General features: G+C 47.1%; 1 protein-coding gene across 2 annotated transcripts in view; it reads left to right on the top strand.

Annotated features, from left to right (window-relative positions):
- The window catches only part of tec (tec protein tyrosine kinase), a 266,972-nt gene that overhangs the window by 51,354 nt on the left and 194,351 nt on the right, over positions 1-21,267 (top strand). The window lies entirely within an intron of this gene.

The raw sequence follows: 21,267 nt of genomic DNA, 5'->3' as shown, positions 1-21,267 counted from the left end.
TGTCCATATGTTTTGGTCATGCCCGGCCTTGGAGGGGTTCTGGAGAGGAGTGGCGGGAGTAATATCCCAGGTGGTGAAAGTCCGGGTCAAGCCAAGCTGGGGGCTAGCAATATATTGAGTGGTGGATGACCCGGGAGTGCAGGAGGCGAAAGAGGCCGGAATTCTGGCCTTTGCGTTCCTAGTAGCCCGGCGAAGGGTCTTGCTATTGTGGAAGGAGGCAAAGCCCCCTAGCCTGGAGGCCTGGATTAACGACATGGTGGGGTTCATAAAATTGGAGAGAATTAAGTTCGCTTTGAGAGGGTCTGCACAGGGGTTCTACAGGCAGTGGCAACCGTTCCTAGAATATATCGCGGAGCGTTAGAAGAAGGTCGTTCAGCAGCAGCAGCAACCCTGGGGTGGGGAATGAGAGACTGTTTGAGGGGATGGGCGAGCGGGAGATAGCATGGAGGGTGGGGGGAAACGGTACGCGCGGCCAAGAGCCAGTGTATAAAGCTATGTAAATATACCATCTTGCCATGTATATATCTTGCTCAGGGAGAATTTGCGTTATTTTGTTACGGGGGGTGGGGGGGGGGGGGTGATTGTTTGTAAGGGGAAAAAAATTGTGTTGTTAAAAAACCTTAATAAAAAATATATTTTTTAAAAAGTCACCCTTAATTATTGCAGTACTTTTCTTACATGCCCCTACAGTGTAACTGCTGTTAGTGAAGCTAAGAACTACTCCACAAGTGACCTCTTTTCTTCACTCAAACCCGATTCTGCAACTTGGTCTTTCAAGCTCAGGGCATCTCTTTCTGACATCTTTAACGGAGCTACCCTATCACTGTTTCCAAGCTTCCAATCTTTTTGATATGTCAAATATTCTTCAATATTTAGGCCACAGCATTGTCCCTGCAATCATATCTCTGTGATCAGGTCATACGTATTTCTATTTGTACTAACAATTCATCCATTTTGTTACGAATGTTTCATGCATTCAGATACAAAGCCTTAACTCTGTTGTCTTACCATTTTTGCGATATCTGGCCTTATCTGTTTGTGCTTTGTAATCTCTGTTCCTTCCAGGCACACTATGGTTGTTATTATTACCAAATAGCAACCCTGCTCTATTGTCTCAATGTTACCCTTGATTTACTACTGCCTCTCACATGATTTCTTTCCTCTATTATTTAGTTTAAAGCTCTCTCTATTGTCCTGGTTATATGCTTATCCAGCGTAGTTCGGGCGAAGCCCATCCCAGTGGTGCAGCTCCCACTTTCCCCAGTAGAAATGTCAGTGCCCTATGAATTGAAACCCATTTCTCCCACACCAGTATATTGGGCCATGCATTTGTCCCTCTAATCTTCTTTACCCTATGCTGATTTGCTCATGGCTCAGGAAATAATACAAAGGGCGTGGTAATGAAATTGAGCCCCAGCTGCTCATAATCCCGGGGAAAACCCATTCCCTGTCTATGTTGTTGGTACCCATGTGGACTGCGATAACTGGATCCTCTCCTTCCTACTGCTAAGTCCTTTCTAGCCCTGAGCAGATGTTGTGGGCAGTGTGAAGAAAATGAGAGTCTTGATATTTCCTTTTTTCCAATATCATTGCCATATACTCGGAAAAATGCTTTTATGGATGTGACTGGCTAAATTGAATTGGAGACAGTAGCCAAAACAAAAGTGAAGGCAAGTAGCTTGAAGTGGGCATGAGCTTGAGCTGAGCTAACAGGAGTGTATGGGAAGCAGCAGAATAGACATTTGCATTCAGAAGATAAAGGAAGTGACTTGAACTGTTGTATTTCAAAAGAAGCATATACAATTGTGAGGTTGTAAAAATAGAAGGCAAAAAACTAAGTTTACTTTATAAATATAGTAACCATAAAGTAAATTTTTAAAAATCGGTCAATTCTGGGAAGAGGAAATTCTAAAAGATTGTAGAAACAATAGAGTGGAAAATCAAAGGGGAAAAACATGAAAATCTATGAGGACTGTTGCCATTGAAATGGTGTTTAAGCTCTTGTGTTTATTTAAGCCAAAATCTTTTAGGAGTTTTTGGTAGAAGTAAATTAATCAGAATTTTTTCATAATGATCAACACAAACCAGAACAAAAGAATGCAAAAATCACAAGCAAATATAAAAGTTTTATAAAAACACAACACCGAATTAACTTAAATACTAAAACTAATCTAATCCCCCTAAAACTGACAGTGACTAAATCTTTAAGAAAGGAAATACACGGTTGCCATCTTGGGTAGAACCTCTCCACTGATCTCTTGAGGGGGAACTTGATGTTCTCCAAGTGTAGGAATGACATTAAATCACCCAACTGAGTAGAGGTACTAGGTGGAGTGGGAGACCTCCAACCAAGCAAGATTCGCCTCTGGGCTATCAGCGAGGCAAAGGTCACAACATCTGCCTCTACCCCAGACTGAATAACCATCGAATTTAGCACCCCAAATATGGCCACCAACAGATATGGGTCTAAATCCACATCGAGTATCTCCGGCGTGTTAACGAATGAAGCCCAGACGCCTACAAGTTTGGGGCAGGACCAGAATATATTCATGTGGCTAGCCAGGCCAAGAGAACAGCAATCACAGCTATCCTCAACATTAGGGAAAAACTCACTCCCCCTTGCCATGGTCAAGCGCATCCTGTGTATCATCTTAAACTAAATTAGGCTCAACTGAGCACGTAAAGACATGGAGATGATCCTGTGAAGGGCCTCACTCCAAACCCTCACTAGTATGAATCGGGTCTAATTCACTTTCCATTTCGCCCTCGCACCGCTTAACGGAGCAGAATCCGATGGGAGAATATGGCCATATAGTTCCAAAATAGATCCCTTGGCAGGCCAAGCCAAGGACAGAATCCTCTTCATCAAGGAAGAAGGTGGAGCCAAAGGAAAGGAAGGACAAGCCTTTCACGGGAAGTTGCGAACACAAAAGGCCCGATTTGGGCAGCTGGAATTTGTCAGCTAAGTCCCTAAACCTGGCAAATCTCCCATCCATGAACAGACTGCCAAAATGCTCCAGAACTTCACTTCCCAAGAAATAAATGTTGGCTGCAAACCGGAAGGTTGGAAAATTTGATTGTTGCAAATAGGGGCTAATGAAGATGGGGAAAGATGCTTAAAATGCTGTCTAAATAGTTTCCAAAGAGTAGACCACCACTTGGTTTGAGGACAATCTAGTGCGGGAGGAGGGGAGGGGGAAGGCAGTGGTGCAGTTACTATGGCGAGAAGAGTCGCAAGTAGTGCAGGAGCGAGCCTCCATTTGTCCTCAAAATAAAATCAGGGTCACTGATCCGCAACACATTTTTAGAATGTTAGCGACCCAATAATAAAACAAGAAACATTGGGGGGGGGGGGGGGGGGCGGTGGTGGTGGTGGTGGTGCAGTGGCACTGCCTGCAGTGCAGGGTAAATGTGGTACTATTCGCAGATGAGGGGAATTGTGAACGGGTGAGGGCTACTATTGAGGGGTATGTGGAGCTGAATGACGAGGGTGAGGTTCCGGCCACCATGCTATGTGAGGTACTGAAAACAGCGGTGAGAAAGGAGTTTATATCAATACGGGTGCATCGAGACAAGATGGACCGGGTGGAGATAGCGAGGTTAGTGGACAAGATCCTGCAGGTTGATGGGAGGTATTCGGAGGCCTCGGAGGCTGGGTTGTTGAGGGAGCGGCAGAAACCTCAGGTAGAGCTTGGACTGATATCTGCGGGTAAGGCGGTGGGGCAGCTGAGGAGGCCCAGGGGGCAGTCTGAGTATGGGGAAAAGGCGCGTAGGATGTTGGCAAACCAACAATTGAGGAAGCAGGAGGCGTCGAGGAAGATTGGAAAGGTGAAGGATAGGAGGGGTAATACGGTCTTGGACCCAGTGGGGGTGAATGGGGTGTTTGAGGATTTTTGTAAGAGATTGTATGAGTCGGAACCCCCGGCTGGGGTGGAGGGAATGAGGCGGCTCTTTGATGGCTTGGAATTTTCCACGGTGGAGGAGGACCTGGTGGAGGGGCTGGGAATGGCCATTGGATTGGTTGAGGTGATGAGGGCATGGGTGTGATGCAGGCGGGGAAGGCCCCGGGCCCGGATAGATTCCTGGTGCAATTTTATAAAAAGTTTTCTGGGGACCTGGGGCCCCTGCTGGTAAGGGCATTGAATGAGGCAAAGGAGAGGGAGGAGCTCCCCCACCCCCCACATTGTCGCTGGCCTTAATTTTCTTAAAGAAGGATAAGGACCCAGAGCAGTGTGGGTCCTACCGTCCAATATTACTGCTGAATGTGGATGCCAAGTTGGCGGCCAAGATCTTGGCCTCACGGATTGATGACTGTGTGCCAGGGGTGATGGGAAAACATCTGACGGAGTTTGTAAAGTGGAGGCATCTGTCGGCCAATATTAGGCGTTTGTTAAACATTATAATGATGCCCCGGGAGGGACGAAATGTGGAGGTAGTGATCGCTATGGACGCAGAGAAGGCCTTTGAACGGGTGGAGTTGGACTATTTGTGGGAGGTGCTGGGGTAATTTGGACAGGGGTTTGTGGATTGGGTCTGGATGTTGTACCGGGCACAGGCAGAGAGTGTGTGGACCAATCGGGTGACTTCGGAGTATTATAGGTTGCACCGTAGATGAGGCAGGGATGCCCACTCTCCCCATTGTTCTTTGCCTTGGCGATAGAGCCACTGGAAATGGCGCTGAGAGTGCCAAGGGAATGTTCGGGGGGAGGGGAGGGGGGTTGGTGGAGCATAGGGTCTCGCTGTATGCTCCATGTATCAAACCCACTGGAAGGTATTGGCGGGATTATGGGCATATTGGAGGAATTCGGCCAGTTCTCTGGGTACAAATTGAATATGGGGAAGAATGAGGTTTTCCAGATCTGAGTTGCTGGTGGGGGAAGTTTCAGGTATCTGGGCATTCATGTGGTGTGAGGGTGGGAGCAGTTACACAAGTAGAATTTGGCCTGGCTGTTGGAGCAAATGAAGGGGGATTTTAGGAGATGGGACGTGCTTCTGCTGTCATTGGCGGGGCGGGTGCAGTCTGTGAAGATGACGGTTCTCTCGAGGTTCTTATTTGTGTTCCAGAATCTCCCGATCTTTATTCCAAAGGCTTTTTGTTGGCGGGTTAGAGCACTGATTTCAGGGTTTGTTTGGGCGGGTAAAGCCCCACAGGTAAAGAAGGTGCTTCTAGAGTGGGGGCGAGGGGGGGGAGTGGGCTGGCTCTTCCAAACTTGATGAATTATTATTTTGCGGTGAATATAGCCATAGTCAGGACGTGGGTAGTGGGGGAGGGGTCGATATGGGAGTGGATGGAGGCAGCTTCTTGCAAGGACCCGAGCTTATGAGCACTGTTGACGTCGCCTCTGCCGTTCTCGCCGGCCAGGTACTCCACAAGCCCAGTAGTGGTGGCGGCCCTGAGGGTGTGGGGTCACTGGCGACAGCACCTGAGTTTGGAGAGGGCCTCGGTTTGGGCACCGATAGGCAGGAATCACAGGTTTGCTCCGGGGGGGCTGGACGAGGGTGTCCAGAGGTGGAGATCGAGCGGTCTGGGGACCTATTTGTTGGGGGCAGCTTCTAGAGCTTGGAAAGGTTGGTAGAGGAATTTGAGCTGCCCAGCGGGAATGGGTTCTGGTATTTGCAAGTGAGGGATTATGTTACGAAGCAGGTGCTGGCCTTTCCTGACCTGCCACCCCTGGACTGCAGGACAAGGTGGTGTTGAAAACGGGTGGGTGAGGGCAGAGTGTCGGAAATCTTTGAAGAGCTAATGGATTAGGAGGGAGCCCCGATAGGAGAAGTGAAGTGTAAGTGGGAAGAAGAGCTGGGATGTGACTTGCAGGCTGGGTTGTGGGAGGAGGCTCTTGAGGACATAGAACATACAGTGCAGAAGGAGGCCATTCGGCCCATCTAGTCAGCACCGACCCACTTAAGCCCTCACTTCCACCCTATCCCCGTAACCCAATAACCCCATCTAACCTCTTTTTGGACACTAAGGGGAATTTGGACTGTGGGATGAAACCCACGCAGACACGGGGAGAACGTGCAGACTCCGCACAGACAGTGACCCAGCAGGGAATCGAACCTGGGACCCTGGCGCTGTGAAGCCACAGTGCTATCCACATGTGCTACCGTGCTGCCCTATAGGGTAGGAGGGTGAACACATCCTCTTAGTGTGCCTTACTCAGTTCAAGATGGTCCACAGGGCTTGTATGACTGTGGCCAGGATGAGTAGATTTATTTTTGAAGGGATGGAGGATAATTATGTTAATGTGTTGCAAGTGAAAAAGTTCACCAAAACTGGACTCTGTAAACTTTGTTCCAGTGTTTCTCTGACTGCTATTTTTGTATCAGTTTTCATGGTCACTTGATTTAGAAATGAAACTAATTGAATAAAAATGTTCAAAAACATTAAATTGTGAACGCAAAAGAATTACTGAAAAAGAAGAATACAAGGTGTGATGATATGCATCACTCTATGTACACAAGGGGTTAATGTAAATACACTACCACTAGAGGGAGCACCAGAGATGTCATGACACGCAGACATACAGCCAATGGGTCATTACAACAGGACACAACCAATGGGTAATCAGGACACCCAGAGGTGGCATTACCACAAGGGGGCACTTCACAACCCATATAAGGACAGGGCACACATACTCTGCCCCTTTCCACAGACAGACATCTAGAGAGTACATCAGGGTTGATCGATCAGCATCACACCCAGCACTTGGCTTAGAGCAGGCTGGTAAAGATAGACTGAGTTACTACAGTTAGATTAGCAGAGAGTCAAACTCATTTAAGAACTGTGTTGGAATAGTTCAATAAACACGTAGAACTCATTTCATAGTCTGGAACGACCTTTGTCAATGCATACATCAAGGAAACAGCTTATGCTACACGAAGCAGCATAACACAACATGATACCAGGTGTGCCTGTTGAATCTATTTAGTTCAACTCCACAAGATCCGTGACAACCAGCGACCAAACCCAGGCACGATGATCGAGATTCCGGTTCCTAATCCACTCGGGTACCATGGCAATCTCAGTGCCAACTGGCGTGCATTTAAGCAACGATTTCAGCTTTACATGGAAGAATCTGACAACTGTCGTGGCTGATGCTGAGAAGATTGCTCTTCTACTCACCATTGCAGGTGAACATGCAACATAGATCTTTCGCTCCTTTAAATACTTGGAAGGGCAGGACAGAACCCGATTCCAGACAGTCCTGGACAAATTTGAAAGCTATTGCGAGATAAACACCAAAGAAGTCGGTAAAACTGGCGCCAATACTCGCCACGAGGCAGAGGTAGGGTTTCAACAGAAGCAAACGGCAATTTTGATTGGCAGCCATCTTGCGCATATCCAGCCGGCCCAGTCCGCACATGCGCAGTTCCCGGGAAGACGCGACCCGGCAAAACAGTGTTTTGCGCATGCGCAGTTTCGAAAAGAGCGCACCGTAAAGGAAAAGCGATTTGCGCATGCGCAATCCATTCCTACGCTTTACGTTATGAGCGCCATGACGTCAGTGGCCGCGGACCACGCCCACTTAAAGGAGAAATGTCCGAAAATTAAAAAGAAGTGTTTTAAAGTTGCAAAACACCATTCTTTCACCTCGAAAGACAGAACAATGCCTAAACTTCTACCAGTAGTTGAAATCAACCTCCGCAGAACCCTGTAACAAGCAGTTAGCACCGTCCAAGGAGATGATTTGGTCCTTGAAGACTACTACTCAGGTGATGATTTCTTCCTTGGACACAGAGAGCCCAATGACAATACCGAAACAAAAGAAGGTAATTGGTTTATCGAAGAATACTACTCAGACATGGCTGAGTTATTCGGATATGCTGATCACAGCATCAGCAACACGGTTGTAAAGCTCAACACGACTCTACTCATGGTAGATGAATCCAATACCATGATGCTATGGCAGATCGTCGATACATTGGATGACAGCAACCTGTCAAACACCCACGAAGATGACAGCAACCTGTCAAATACCCACGAAGAAGACAAAGCCCACAGAGAGCGGCCTGATGCCACACGAAAAGTGGTCTACGCACCACAGAGTCCCCAACTCCACACAGGGTGGCCCACACATCACAAAGAGTCCCCGACTCCACACACAGAGCGATGAAAGACTCCACAGCAAGACCACTGCACGACTCCATAGAGAGCGCACAGATCGACTCCACAGCGAGACCACTGCATGCCTCCACACAGGGAACGATGCCAGACTCCAGAGAGAGAGCGATACAAGCCTCCACAGCGAGCTCGTTGACAGACTCCACAATGGGAGCAACTCAAGACTCCAAAGCACAGTCCATGCATGAACAAGACCATGAAGGTCTATCCACCTTATCTGAGCAACCAGCAGCAGACGATGCAAGTCTGCCATGCTCACATGAACAACAGAACGACTGACAGTCTATCCAGATTACTAGAGCCACCAGAAGAAGACTCCTGACAGTCTACCCAGCTCATCTAACCAACAAGAAGACACTGCAGGTCTACCCACTGTATGTGAGACAAGTGACGAAGGCATCACAATTCCCATACAAGATGTGCAACATCACAGCGCGACTGCCCGATCTAGGCTCGTATGCACAGAGGCACTCGACAATCCAAGTGAAAATACTCGTGAGTCTAGTGCGAACACGTCAATTGAAACCTCATCCACTCGAGCCTCTCCACAAGAAAATGAAATCTTGAACGTTTTGACTCCAGATGAGGACCATCAACAAGCCAAAGATGATTCAAGTGAACCGGACGTGGCTCCAGAAGGGGGAACACTGAGGAATCAAAGACAAAATGCTCAGTGAAACAGCCAATGCCACAAAGGACACTGACACAAGTAACTTTGTGAAGGACTCAAATTCTCCACTCAAAATGGTAATTGAGCGCAACAAACATAACAACAAAACCTACAAAAACAACAAGGAGCATGCCAAAGGCACCAATGTAACAAGCACGACAAAACCAACAACACTGGAACAACGACTGGTACAACATGGTATAACTCTGCAAATGCAGGACACTGACAGCACAGCTCAAGACAATGGCAGGTGTGCAGACATACCATGGCATGATAACGCATCTTATAAATTCACATTTGCTACATTACAAACAAGCAGACCAGCTTTCAAGGCAGCTGACATACGGCATCAATACCGCAAACACAGACACCAGTCCAGGTCAGAACGGAAAGATGACATCAAGAATCGCTACCACAAGCATAGAAAAAAAGAGTCCAAATCAGACAATGAGGTGATTTGACCATTTGCACACCTCCTGATGACTTCTTGGTTCCTTAAGCACAGGGACAGTGACGGCGTTCACAAGGAAATGACAACATCAACATCGACACTTCAATAATAAAACAGGAAAGCCACTCGACCATATAAATTCATGAACTTTGGACTCATAAATATTATTTGGTACTGAATAATCATCACTGTCATCATGACTTGTACATGTCATCACTTATCTCCCCATTTTGTTCAATTTTCTTTAACCAAGTACAGAAAATTTGTAACACGAAAAAGGGGGAAGTGGTGATATGTATCACTGTATATACACAAGGGGTTAATGTAAATACACTACAACTAAGTAACCACGAGAGGGAACACCAGAGATGTCATGACATGCAGACATACAACCAATGGGTCATTACAACAGGACACAATGAATGGGTAATCAGGACACCCAGAGGTGGCATTACCACAAGGGGGCACTTCACAACCCATATAAGGACAGGGCACACATGCTCTGCCTCTTTCCACAGACAGACATCTAGAGAGTACATCAGGGTTGATCGATCAGCATCACACCCAGCACTTGGCTTAGAGCAGGCTGGTAAAGATAGATTGAGTTACTACAGTTAGATTAGCAGAGAGTCAAACTCATTTAAGAACTGTGTTAATAGTTCAATAAACACATAAAACTCATTTCATAGTCTGGAGCTTCATTTGTCAATGCATACATCAAGGAAGCAGCTTATGCTACACGAAGAAGCATAACACAACACAAGGAGCTGCCTTATCAGGCTGACCTTTGAACAAACAACTGAATGGAAACTTTTCAAAACAAATTCTTTCGTGATAAATTTATTGTTAAATTTCTTTGATTTATATCTTTTGGAAATGATTGCTAGTTTACCAAATCCAGTTGTGCACAGAATGTGAGAGTACTTTCAATAAAACCCTTTAAGAGAAGAAATTGGCATTTAGAAGAGTGATGGGTGTGTTGATTGAAGTATATAAGATCCTGAATACTATTGGCAAGCTAGACATGGTAAGGATGTTTCTCCTTGTGGATGAGTCCAGAAATAAAGGACACTGTTTTAAAATGAGGGGCCGCTCTTTTAGGACAGAATGAGGCAAACATTTTTGAGAGGGTTGTGAGAACTCTGCCTCAGAAGGCAGTGGCAACGAGGTCACTGAATATTGTTAAGGCGGAGTGAGATTGATTCTTGTTGGGCATGGTTATTGGGGGTAGATGGGAATGTGAAACTAAATGCAAACAGATCAGCCATAATCTTATTGAGTGGCAGAGCAGGCTTGAGGGTCTGAATTACCTACGTCTCTTATTTTGTATATTCGTAAATTACATTTTCAAGGTTATAACATTTTACTGACTGATGTCAGTAATTCTGGATAGCCCATGCATGTTGATTTCCTTGGCACCCCATCCCTAGGCTTGCTGCCAGATTTTACATGGTCTTGAAAAAGAAAAATAATTCTGAGACTGAGATGAGCAGGACCTGATGCAGTTTTGGAGGTGGGCGAACTCGACATCCCAATTGCTGTTTCTGTGACCCCAATTGGAGTCTCAACGCACAGTTTGCAAACTGCTGCCCTAAACCATTCTTCATCTCTCTCTACTTCTCTCATCTCTTTAACATGCTCCTTGAAACCTACCCCTTTGACCAGGCTTTCCGAATATCTCCTCATGTCTTGGTTTCTTGATTAAATTTTGTTAATTCTCAGTCCTGTTCTGGTGACATTTTACTACATTAAAGGCGCTGGTTATTGCTGAACTGGATTGTTGATGCGAAATGCTCAGAAAATAGCATTTTTACAGCTGCTAATCTGTTCTAAATGTTCTAAAAAGAACAATATCCTTTGAATTAAAATGATCCTGACTCGATAGCTCACGTATGGCCTCCTTTTGTGTAGATATTTGTCAAACATTGTTGTCAACCACAACAAGCTATCTACTTGCAGCTAAAGGAAATATCAGTTTCTACTGGTGTCATCTTACAAATTACGTTGTCAGGACAATGTTGGTTGCATAGAGAAATCATTTAAAAGAGCAATGTGTACAATTAATGCTGAGGCATATAGTTAATGCTTATCACTGAGGAACAGTGCTATAGGAGATAAAAATTCACCAACAAGATATGTGTTGTCCGATGTAAAGGTTATATTGGCACTGCCAATGGCCTTGAAGACCATGTTAGACCCTGAATTTGTACACGAGGATTATTTCAATAATTGGCGAAACATGTGGCATGGTCTTAAAAGTCAAAATGACAAAATATTGTCAAGACACCCTGGGCTAGTACACGGTCAATTCCAGCCCCACTTGACATGGATATATGTTTTTTTTAAAGACCTGAGGACCGTGGCTGAACTCAATATACTGCAGTCACCAGGTTTGTAACTACAACTGACTATCTAAGTCTCTCTCTCTCTGTCTCTCTCTCTCTGTCTCTCTCTCTCTGTCTCTCTCTCTCTGTCTCACTCTCTCTGTCACTCTCTCTGTCACTCTCTCTATATTCAGGATAATTTCAAGTTTACAGCTCTCTCTGTCTCTCTCTCTCTCTAATCTAACCTGGGACCCTGGAGCTGTGAAGCAACTGTGCTAACCACTGTGCTTCTGTGTCAGGCAGAACATTGTCCCAGGCCAACTCACTGATTGCCAGCCAACCAATTCAACTGACTTCCTCAAAAGCTGATTCTCAATACCGAAGTGTATGGTTTCTCCTCTCCAAAATGTAAAACCTTGATCACAAATGTCCCGACAAGCAGGCTGCTTCAACTTGGGTCTTCTAAAGGCACATTCCAATTTCAAAAAAACAATTTTTTTTACGGGATGTGGCTATCGCTGGTTAGAACAGCATTTATTGCCCATCCCTAGTTGCTCTTGCGAAGGTGGTGGTGAGTTGCCATCTTGAGTCGTTACAGTCCCTGAGGTGTAGGTACACCCACAATGCTGTTAGGGAGGGAGTTCCAGGATTTTGACCCAACGACACTGAAGGAATGGCGATATATTTCCAAGTCGGGGTGGTGAGTGACTTGGAGGGGAACATTCAGGGGATGGGGTTCCCAGGTATCTGTTGTTCTTGTTGTTCTGGATGGTAGCGGTCCTGGGCTTGGAAGGTGCTATCTAAGGAACCTTTACGAGTTCCTGCAGTGCATCTTGTAGATGGTACACCCGGCTGGCTGCCACTGTTCGTCGGTGGTGGAGGGTTTGAATGTTTGTGGAAGAGATAGCTATCCAGCGGGATGCTTTGTCCTGGATGATGTCAAGCTTCTTGAGTGTTGTTGGAGCTGCACTCATCCAGGCAAGTGGAGAGTGTTCCATTGCACACCTGACTTGTGCCTTGTAGATGGTGGACAGGCTTTGGGCGGTCAGAAGGTGAGATACTTGCCATAGGATTCCTAGCCTTTTACCTGCTCTGGTAGCCACAGTATTAATATGGCTAGTCCAGTTCCTTTTCTGATCAATGGTAACCCCCAGGATGTTGATTGTGGGGGATTCTGCAATGGTAATGCCATTGAATGTCAAGGGGCGATGGTTAGATCCTCTCTTGTAGGAGATGGTCATTGCCACTTGTCAGCCGAAGCCTGGATGTTGTCCAGGGTTTGCTGCATTTGGACATGGGCTGTTTCATTATCTGAGGAGTTGCAAATGGTGCTGAACATTGTGCAGTCATCCGCAAACATCCCCACTTCTGACCTTGTGACGGAAGGGAGTGCATTGATGAAGTATCTGAAGAACAATTGAGCACACTTACCCAATTCACACTCACACACAGTAAATGCAACAATCTGTCCAGCATACACACTGCATTCCCCATATTGGCTTCTCCTGAGTTCAGTGTCCTCACAAGCCACCCAGTCCATGGTCTCTCATTAAAATTATCCGCCTTCTCCGGCGCTTCAAAATAAAATTACAGATTCTGGTGCGTGACCCAGACCAGTAGGAAACAACACCCCATACTTCCTTTCTTGAAGAGGCCTGCCTTGACCCTGTTGAACCCAGCCCGCCGCTTGGCCAACTCTACATCCAAGGGCAGCACGGTGGCGCAGTGGGTTTGCCCTGCAGCCTCACGGCGCTGAGGTCCCAGGTTCGATCCCGGCTCTGGGTCACTGTCCGTCTGGAGTTTGCACATTCTCCCCGTGTTTGCGTGGGTTTCACCCTCACAGCCCAAAGATGTGCAGAGTAGGTGGATTGGCCACGCTAAATTGCCCCTTAATTGGAAAAAATTAATTGGGTACTCTAAATTTATTTTAAAAAAACTCTACATCCAAGTTCTGGTAGGTATGCACCACGTTTCCATCCCAGGTACATTATTTCGGCTCCTTTGCCCACCTCAGACCTTTCTCTTTGTCCAGAAAATGATGCAACTGCACTTCCATCACCCTCGGCTGCTCCCCTGCGTTCAGCCTCCTCCTCAATGCCCTGTGCACTCGATCCACCTCGGGAGGGTGGTCAAAGACCCCTCCCACACCAGCTTCTCAAGCACCTTCGCCACATACTTTGTGGCCTGCTTTCCTTCAATCCCCTCAGGCAGCCCCACAATCTGGTGATTCTGCCTCCTGCAGCGAATCTTCAGGTCCTCCACCTTCTCCCTCAACCACTTCTGTCTTTCCGCCACGAGCACCATCTCTGCCACCAATGAGGCCAACTGGTCCTCATGACCCACCCCCGACTCCTCCACCTTCTGGAGCGCTGAATTCTGCACCTCCAGCCTTTGCCCCACTCTCTCAAAAGCAGCCCTGATTGGCTCTGCCTCTTTAGCCAGGTCCTCCAAGGCCTCTTGCCTCTGCTGCTGAAACTTGGCATTCAAAAAGTCCACCAATTGCTCAGTAGACCACTGGGAAGCCAACGACATCCCAGAGCATCTGACCAAAAATTCAGTGGTGTGCTTTATTTTATAATGTTCCTGTGAAGTGCCTCTGGACGTTTCATTATGTTAAAAGTATCTCTGTAAATATAAGTTGTGGTTGCTTCATTAAAATTTGTTTAGGTAATTGGAAACCAATAAATAAATAAAAGTCCAATCTTTTCTAATTTCTTTTTTGAAAACGTGTAAGAGTATATCCAGTCTTCCAGGAAAAAAATAGTAATTATTTATTTCTAGACTCCGCTTTTAAATCTTGTATTAATTTCTTGGTGTTTCAGTTTCTGAAAATTTTAAGTTGCTCAGCAGATTCTTTACCTTTTAAAAAAAAAAAAAAAAAAAAAAAAAAAAAATCTATTTTTATTCAAGATGTGGTGATATGCATGTACACATCAATGTAAATAGTTGTCTATCAGTGTATATAGTTATCGGTACGACCTCTGTTACTCTTTTTAGCCTTAGTTTATTACCTCTAATTCTGTCACCTTTGCTCACGAGTAACCAGGTATCTTTCTGATACCGCCACGTGGTTCAAGTCCAAGTAATGATTAATAATGCAACACACCGCTTAGGAAGAGTTAACCGGGAATCAGCCATTTTACGTGGCTACATTCCCTCCTTGTGATCCTAATGCGAAGCGTGAAGGATCACATTTTTTTTCTTTCCATTCCCTGACCGGGGGAACACCTCCTACATGGCCTCTGCTCTGACCCTAGCTATGCACAAAAATTTTACCTAACAATTCTAAGGGCGCTATGTCAGACAGGGACATGCATTTACAAAATAACAAGCTTGGAACCTCGAATTTATCCTCATTACACTATACTCGTTAAACATTGCATTATCCTATCTTCCTAAAACATACAACAAAATCACATTATTCCATAATCTTTCCTGGCTTGGCAGTCAAGCTCAGGATCATACAATGTTTCTCATGAAAAATTTTGTACATTTATTTATTTACAGTAATAATGCAAGTGAATGCTGTTTATTATTTCATTCGCAGGGTTCAGGGGTCTGGTCGTAACCGAACATAGGGGATCTGAACCTATACACCGGGGTTCGAGCGCGGTAGGCTCTCCTTCGCCATTTTCGGAGGCGCATAGTCTGCACTACACAGCAGAGTATCACCAACGCTAACAGTGCTTTGATCACGTAGGACAGGGAGTACCAGGTTATGAACTTGGCACACCAGGATAATGCAGCGTGGCTAGTGACTGGGCTCTCGGTACTGCGGGGCAGTGAAACATTAATGGCTGGGAGGTTTGATGTCATGGGGTTCGCGTTCCCGCGCAACCAAGTGTCCACAAAAAGAATGTTGAGCACGATGAAGGAAGTCCTCATGGCTGTTTTCTTTATTTTCTTTCTTTGTGTTATCTTTATTTTCTCCGGTCCTGGAGCTTCTGGAGTTCTGTAAAACAAGCATAGTATCTGTAACTACCTTGGTTTAATATCCGGTATGCTAGTGTGTCTGTCCTTTGGGGCCAATTATTCCCTTATAATTGGTCACTATGTGTGACTCCCTCATTTTTTTTTTCCAAAACAAATTTTAGGACACGGCACACTTCCCAATCATGACCAGTGCTGATTTATCATCCAAATGTTCGTGGATGTAAATAGCATATGGCAGCAACCTAAAGGTTGCCTAAACAAATAAAAACTTTTTGAAAGGAAAATGTCAAATGAGGTGCGTATGGGTCGCGACGGGTAAGATTTGGATGGAGTCCCTGGGTAGGACGGCTACCAATGCCGTATCTCCCCTACCCGAGCGTGTTTGACCAGCGGGGGGGTCCCCAGGCAGGGCGGGTCTCACGCCGTTTCTCCACTGCCTGATCAACCGTCAAGAACGGGCAAAAATGTAGTCATCGTGGTGGGGCTGCTACAAGTGATTCTATCCTTGAATCAGAAGAGCAGTTACGATCGGGCGTCTGATACCCGAACGAGTATCAGCTGAAAAGCTAGTTCCTCTGAACAAGCGTGTGGTCTGTTGACCAGGTATCTGCAGATAAGCTAGTTCCACTGAACAAGCGTCTGGAAAAATTCTCCTGTCGGACAAACAACACTGAAACAAACGTACGAACAACATAAAACATCCTGCAGGTTCCATCAGAAAGGACAACACTTTTCCCAAGCGGTTCCTTTTAAACATCATTTGGACACCTCAGTTCTCGGTTGCGAACAGGGTTGCAAAGGGGTTGGCAGTTTGGGAGTCAGACGCGAGGTCGTCACCTTCTCCCGGGTGCCAAACTCTGGAGTGGATTAGGGCGGAAAGGGCTGCTTGGTGAGAGTTGGGGTTGCTCTCGTCGTTGCGGACGAGCCTGCGGGAGTTGTTGCGGTGCCAATGAGTTGGGTCGAGTTGTGTGGGGGCAAAGTCGGGGTCGTCCGTGTGGTTCGGTGGTCGGTGGTGGGATTTGTTGAGATAAGTGATCAGGAAGGGATCACTTGGATCGGATTCGGAGTCGCTGGGTGTGGGTCCGGTTGCATGGGGATAGTAGGGAGGCGTGCTGTGGCCATCGTCCGAGTCACAGTCGCTGTCTCTGCTGCTGCAGTCTGTGGGCGTTCCGGGGCGCAGTGTATATTTTGGGGGTGGAGTCGAGGTCGAGTCCGTGGCTGGGCTGGACGTGCTGGGGGTTGGTCGCGTTACGTTGGCTGTGGGCGGGGTGTGGTCTGCTGCGTCAAGCATGACGTGGTGTGCGTGGTTTGACTGTGTTCCATAAGCCTGTAACTGGTTTATATGAAACCACGCAGTCTTACCATTTGGGTATTTTATTTTGTACACTGATGGGCTTACTTTATCCGCAATGGAGTACGGACCTGAGTATTTTGGAGACAGGAATGTGCTGCTGGGGTTATATACAGACAGCATCACTTGCTGTCCAATATCATACTCCGTTGCATGCACTGCCTTATCGAAACATGCCTTGCTCTGTTTCTTTTTGGTGCCCAGTTTTACTGCGGCCACTAACTGAGCCGTTTTTACATTTGCCACTAATTGCTCCATGGCTTTCTCGTGTGTGAGGGCCGTTATTTCAGGGCTGGTCAGGTCTAAACCTAACAAGTATTCTGTCCCTTTCATGGGGTGTCTGGTCATGAGAGTGTGTGGGGTGTAACCTGTGGAGGTGGAAACAGTGTTACGCAAAAACATCAGCGCAAAAGGGAGGACTGAATCCCAAGTGGTGTTCTGCTGGACCATTTTTCTGAGGGTGGTTTTTAGGGTCCGATTCATGCGCTCCACGATACCACTCGACTGTGGGTGGTACGCAATGTGGAATTTTTGGGTGATTCCAAATATCGTGAGGATGTTCTGCATGACGCGTCCCGTAAAGTGAGAACATTGGTCCGATACAATACTGCGGGGGAGTCCCCATCTTGTAAAGATGTGCTGGGTTAGGATCTTGGCTGTTGTTTTCGCGGTGTTGGTGCAGGCTGGAAATGCTTCCACCCATTTTGTGAAGGTGTCTATGACCACCAGTACATATTTATAGCCATTCCTGCAAGGGGACAATGGGCCTATAAAATCGATCTGGAGGTTAGTCCAGGTGCCGTTAACGGGTCGGGTGTGGCTGAGTTGGGCCTTTTTGGCATATCTATCGGGGTTGTTCTGCGCACATATAAGGCAATTCTCAATGTAATGGCTTACATCTTCCTTGAGATTTGGCCACCAACAAAGCTGTTTGAGGTGGGCTGTAGTGGGATCGATTCCCTGGTGTCCATGACCATCATGGAACACGCAAATCAATTGGTTCCTATCCTGCTCAGGAACTACATAAAGGGTGTCCTTTAACACCACACCATCATGTGTGGTCAATGTATTTCTGAACCTCTCGTAGGAGGCTGGAAACTTCCCTTTTACAATTTCTGTGAGAGCGCTATCCTGCTTCTGGGCCTCTACTAGATCCTCGATCCTAGTCTGCGTGACCTGAACTGCACTCACTGGTGCGCTTTCGGGGGGTTTCCAAAAGTACCCATGTCTGGAACCTGCCTTAGCCAGTGCGTCGGCTTTTACATTTCCAGGGGGGGAGGAACGATGGTGGCTGCGGACTTTTATGATCCCAAAAGTCCTGTTCTGGGCTTTTTATAAAATGTGGCGGAGTAATGGGGCTGAGGGGAGTGGTTTCCCGTCCGCGGAAACAAATCCTCTTGTTTCCCACAGGGGCAGAAATTCTGTAAGGCTGTGGCAGACATGGAGGCTGTCTGAGTATATGTCTGCTGGGCAGGGGAAGGAATCTGGGTGGTCTACTATGTACGCAATGGCCGCAAGCTCTGCTGCCTGCGTGCCTAAGTGTCCGGGGAGTTTTAATGCTATTTCCTCGAGGGCGCGCCCAACATAAATCCCGCAACCTGCTATGCGCTGCCCATCTAAGACTGGAAGATCCATCCACATAAATCTTAATGGGTTTGCACGTGTCCGTGTGCGGGGGGCTGTGAGATGAATTTGCTATCTTTCTGGGGGGTGTTTTAGCTAAAAAAGGGCCTGTGTTATGGTGTGGAGAGATGATCTCACATTCATGGGGTGTTCTGGGGTACTGCAAATTGTCCACTAAGTATGTGTGTGTCTTTGTCCGTTTTACTGTGATGTCCCGTCCCTGTAAGAGAAGGGTCCATTTAGCTGCGCGTATTTGGCTGACGGTACCGTCCTTGAGTTGTCCGTCCAGTAAAAGTTGGGTTGGGGGTGTGTTCGGTCAAAATGGTGATGGGGTTCAGTCTGGTAATGTATGAAACGTACTGGACTGCCCAGAAAACTGCGAGCAGGTGCGTCTCTCAGACTGAAAATCCCTGCTCCACAGCATCTAAAAGTCGGGAAGCATAAGCTACGGGCCTTAACTGGTCAGACCGTTCCTGCAGGAGCACGGCTGAAAGGGTGCGGTCTGTGGTCGCTACCTCTATGGCGTAAGGGGAAAGCGGGTCTGGAACTTGTAGTGCGGGGGCGGCTATGAGCGCCTGTTTTAACGATCCCACAGCATCCGTATGCTGCGGAAGCCAGTCCCAGGGGGTTCCCTTCTTTAGGAGATCTGAGAGGGGTGCTGCCTTGCTGGCGAAACCGTCAATGTGGTTTCGGCAGTAGCCAACCAGTCCTAAAAACGACCGGAGGGCTGAAACGTTCTGGGGAAGGGGCAATTTAGCGATCGAGTCAATTCTTTTATGCTCGATCTCGCGTTTGCCGTGTGTGATATTTTAAAAATATATTTTATTAAAGTTTTTCGATCAAACAAAATTTTCCCATTTTGCAACTTTGTAGTAATATATACATTGATCGTTTAAAAAAAAAAAAAAAAAAAAAAAAATGCTATCTAACAGCAACTGCCAAGAACAAAATAAGAAACAACCGAAATAGTAACTAAAATAGTAACTTCGTAATATAAATAACTAATATAGAAACACACACCTAAAACCCCTGAGGACCCAAATGAGCCCTCTTTTCCCCCCCTCCCCCCTGGGTTGCTGCTGCTACCTTTTCTATTTTCCCTTATCGCTCTGCGAGATAGTCGAGGAACGGTTGCCACCGCCTGGTGAACCCTTGAGCCGAACCTCTTAGTGCGTACTTTATCTGCTCCAATTTTATGAACCCTGCCATGTCATTGATCCAGGCCTCCACACCCGGGGGCTTAGCTTCTTTCCACATAAGTAGAATCCTTTGTCGGGCTACTAGGGACGCAAAGGCCAAAACATCGGCCTCTCTCGCCTCCTGCACTCCCGGCTCATCTGCAACCCCAAATATAGCCAACCCCCAGCCTGGTTCGACCCGGACCCCCACCACCTTTGAAATCACTTTTGCCACACCCACCCAGAACCCATGCAATACCGGACATGACCAAAACATGTGGGTGTGGTTCGCCGGGCTTCCCGCGCATCTCCCGCACCTATTCTCCACTCCAAAAAATCTACTCAGCCTTGCTCCAATCATATGCACCCTGTGTAGAACCTTGAATTGTATCAGGCTGAGCCTGGCACACGAGGACGAAGAGTTTACCCTACTTAGGGCATCTGCCCACAGCCCCTCCTCAATCTCTTTCCCCCAGCTCCTCCTCCCATTTTCCTTTCAGCTCCTCTACCATCGTCTCCCCCTCGTCTCTCATTTCCCTATATATATCTGACACCCTACCATCACCCACCCATGCCCCCGAAATCACTCTGTCCTGGATCTCTTGCGCGGGGAGCTGCGGAAATTCCCTCACCTGTTGCCTCACAAATGCCCTCACTTGCATATAGCGAAATGCATTCCCAGGTGGCAACCCATATTTTTCTGTCAGTGCTCCCAGACTCGCGAACGTCCCGTCTAAAAACAAGTCCTTCAATTTCGTAATTCCTGCTCGCTGCCAAGATTTAAATCCCCCATCTATCCTTCCCGGGACGAACCTATGGTTGTTCCTTATCGGGGACCACACTGAGGCACCCGTCACTCCCTTATGTCGTCTCCACTGCCCCCAAATTTTCAGAGTTGCCACCACCACTGGGTTTGTGGTGTATTTTTTGGGGGAGAACAGTAACGGCGCCGTCGCCAGTGCTTTTAGACTAGTTCCCCTACAGGACGCCATCTCCAGTCTTTTCCACGCCGCTCCTTCCCCTTCCCTCATCCACTCACATATCATTGACACGTTGGCGGCCCAATAATAATCACTTAGACTCGGCAGTGCCATTCCCCCTCTGTCCCTACTGCGCAGCAGGAACCCCCTCTTTACTCTTGGGGTCTTTCCAGCCCACACAAAGCTCATAATACTCTTGTCCACCTTCTTAAAAAAGGCCTTTGTAATCAGTACAGGGAGGCACTGGAACACAAAAAGAAACCTCGGAAGGACCACCATTTAAACCGCCTGCACCCTGCCCGCCAATGACAGGGGCGCCATGTCCCTTCCTGAAGTCCTCTTCCATCTGCTCTACCAGCCGTGCCAAGTTAAGCTTATGCAAGGTTCCCCAGTTCCTGGCCACCTGGATCCCTAAATACCGGAAATCCCTTGTTACCCTCCTCAACGGTAAATCGTCTATTCCCCTGCCCTGTTCCCCGGGGTGCATCACAAACAGTTCACTCTTCCCCATATTCAATTTATATCCTGAAAATTCTCCAAACTCCGAGTGTCTGCATTATCTCAGGCATCCCCTCCACTGGGTCCGCGACATAACAACAACAAATCATCCGCGTATAATGACACCCGATGCTCTT

Source organism: Scyliorhinus torazame, chromosome 3 (genome assembly GCF_047496885.1).
Source record: "Scyliorhinus torazame isolate Kashiwa2021f chromosome 3, sScyTor2.1, whole genome shotgun sequence".
Lineage (NCBI taxonomy): Eukaryota > Metazoa > Chordata > Chondrichthyes > Carcharhiniformes > Scyliorhinidae > Scyliorhinus > Scyliorhinus torazame.
The sequence above is the reverse complement of the archived record's forward strand: the minus strand, read 5'-3'. Positions and strand labels throughout refer to the sequence as shown.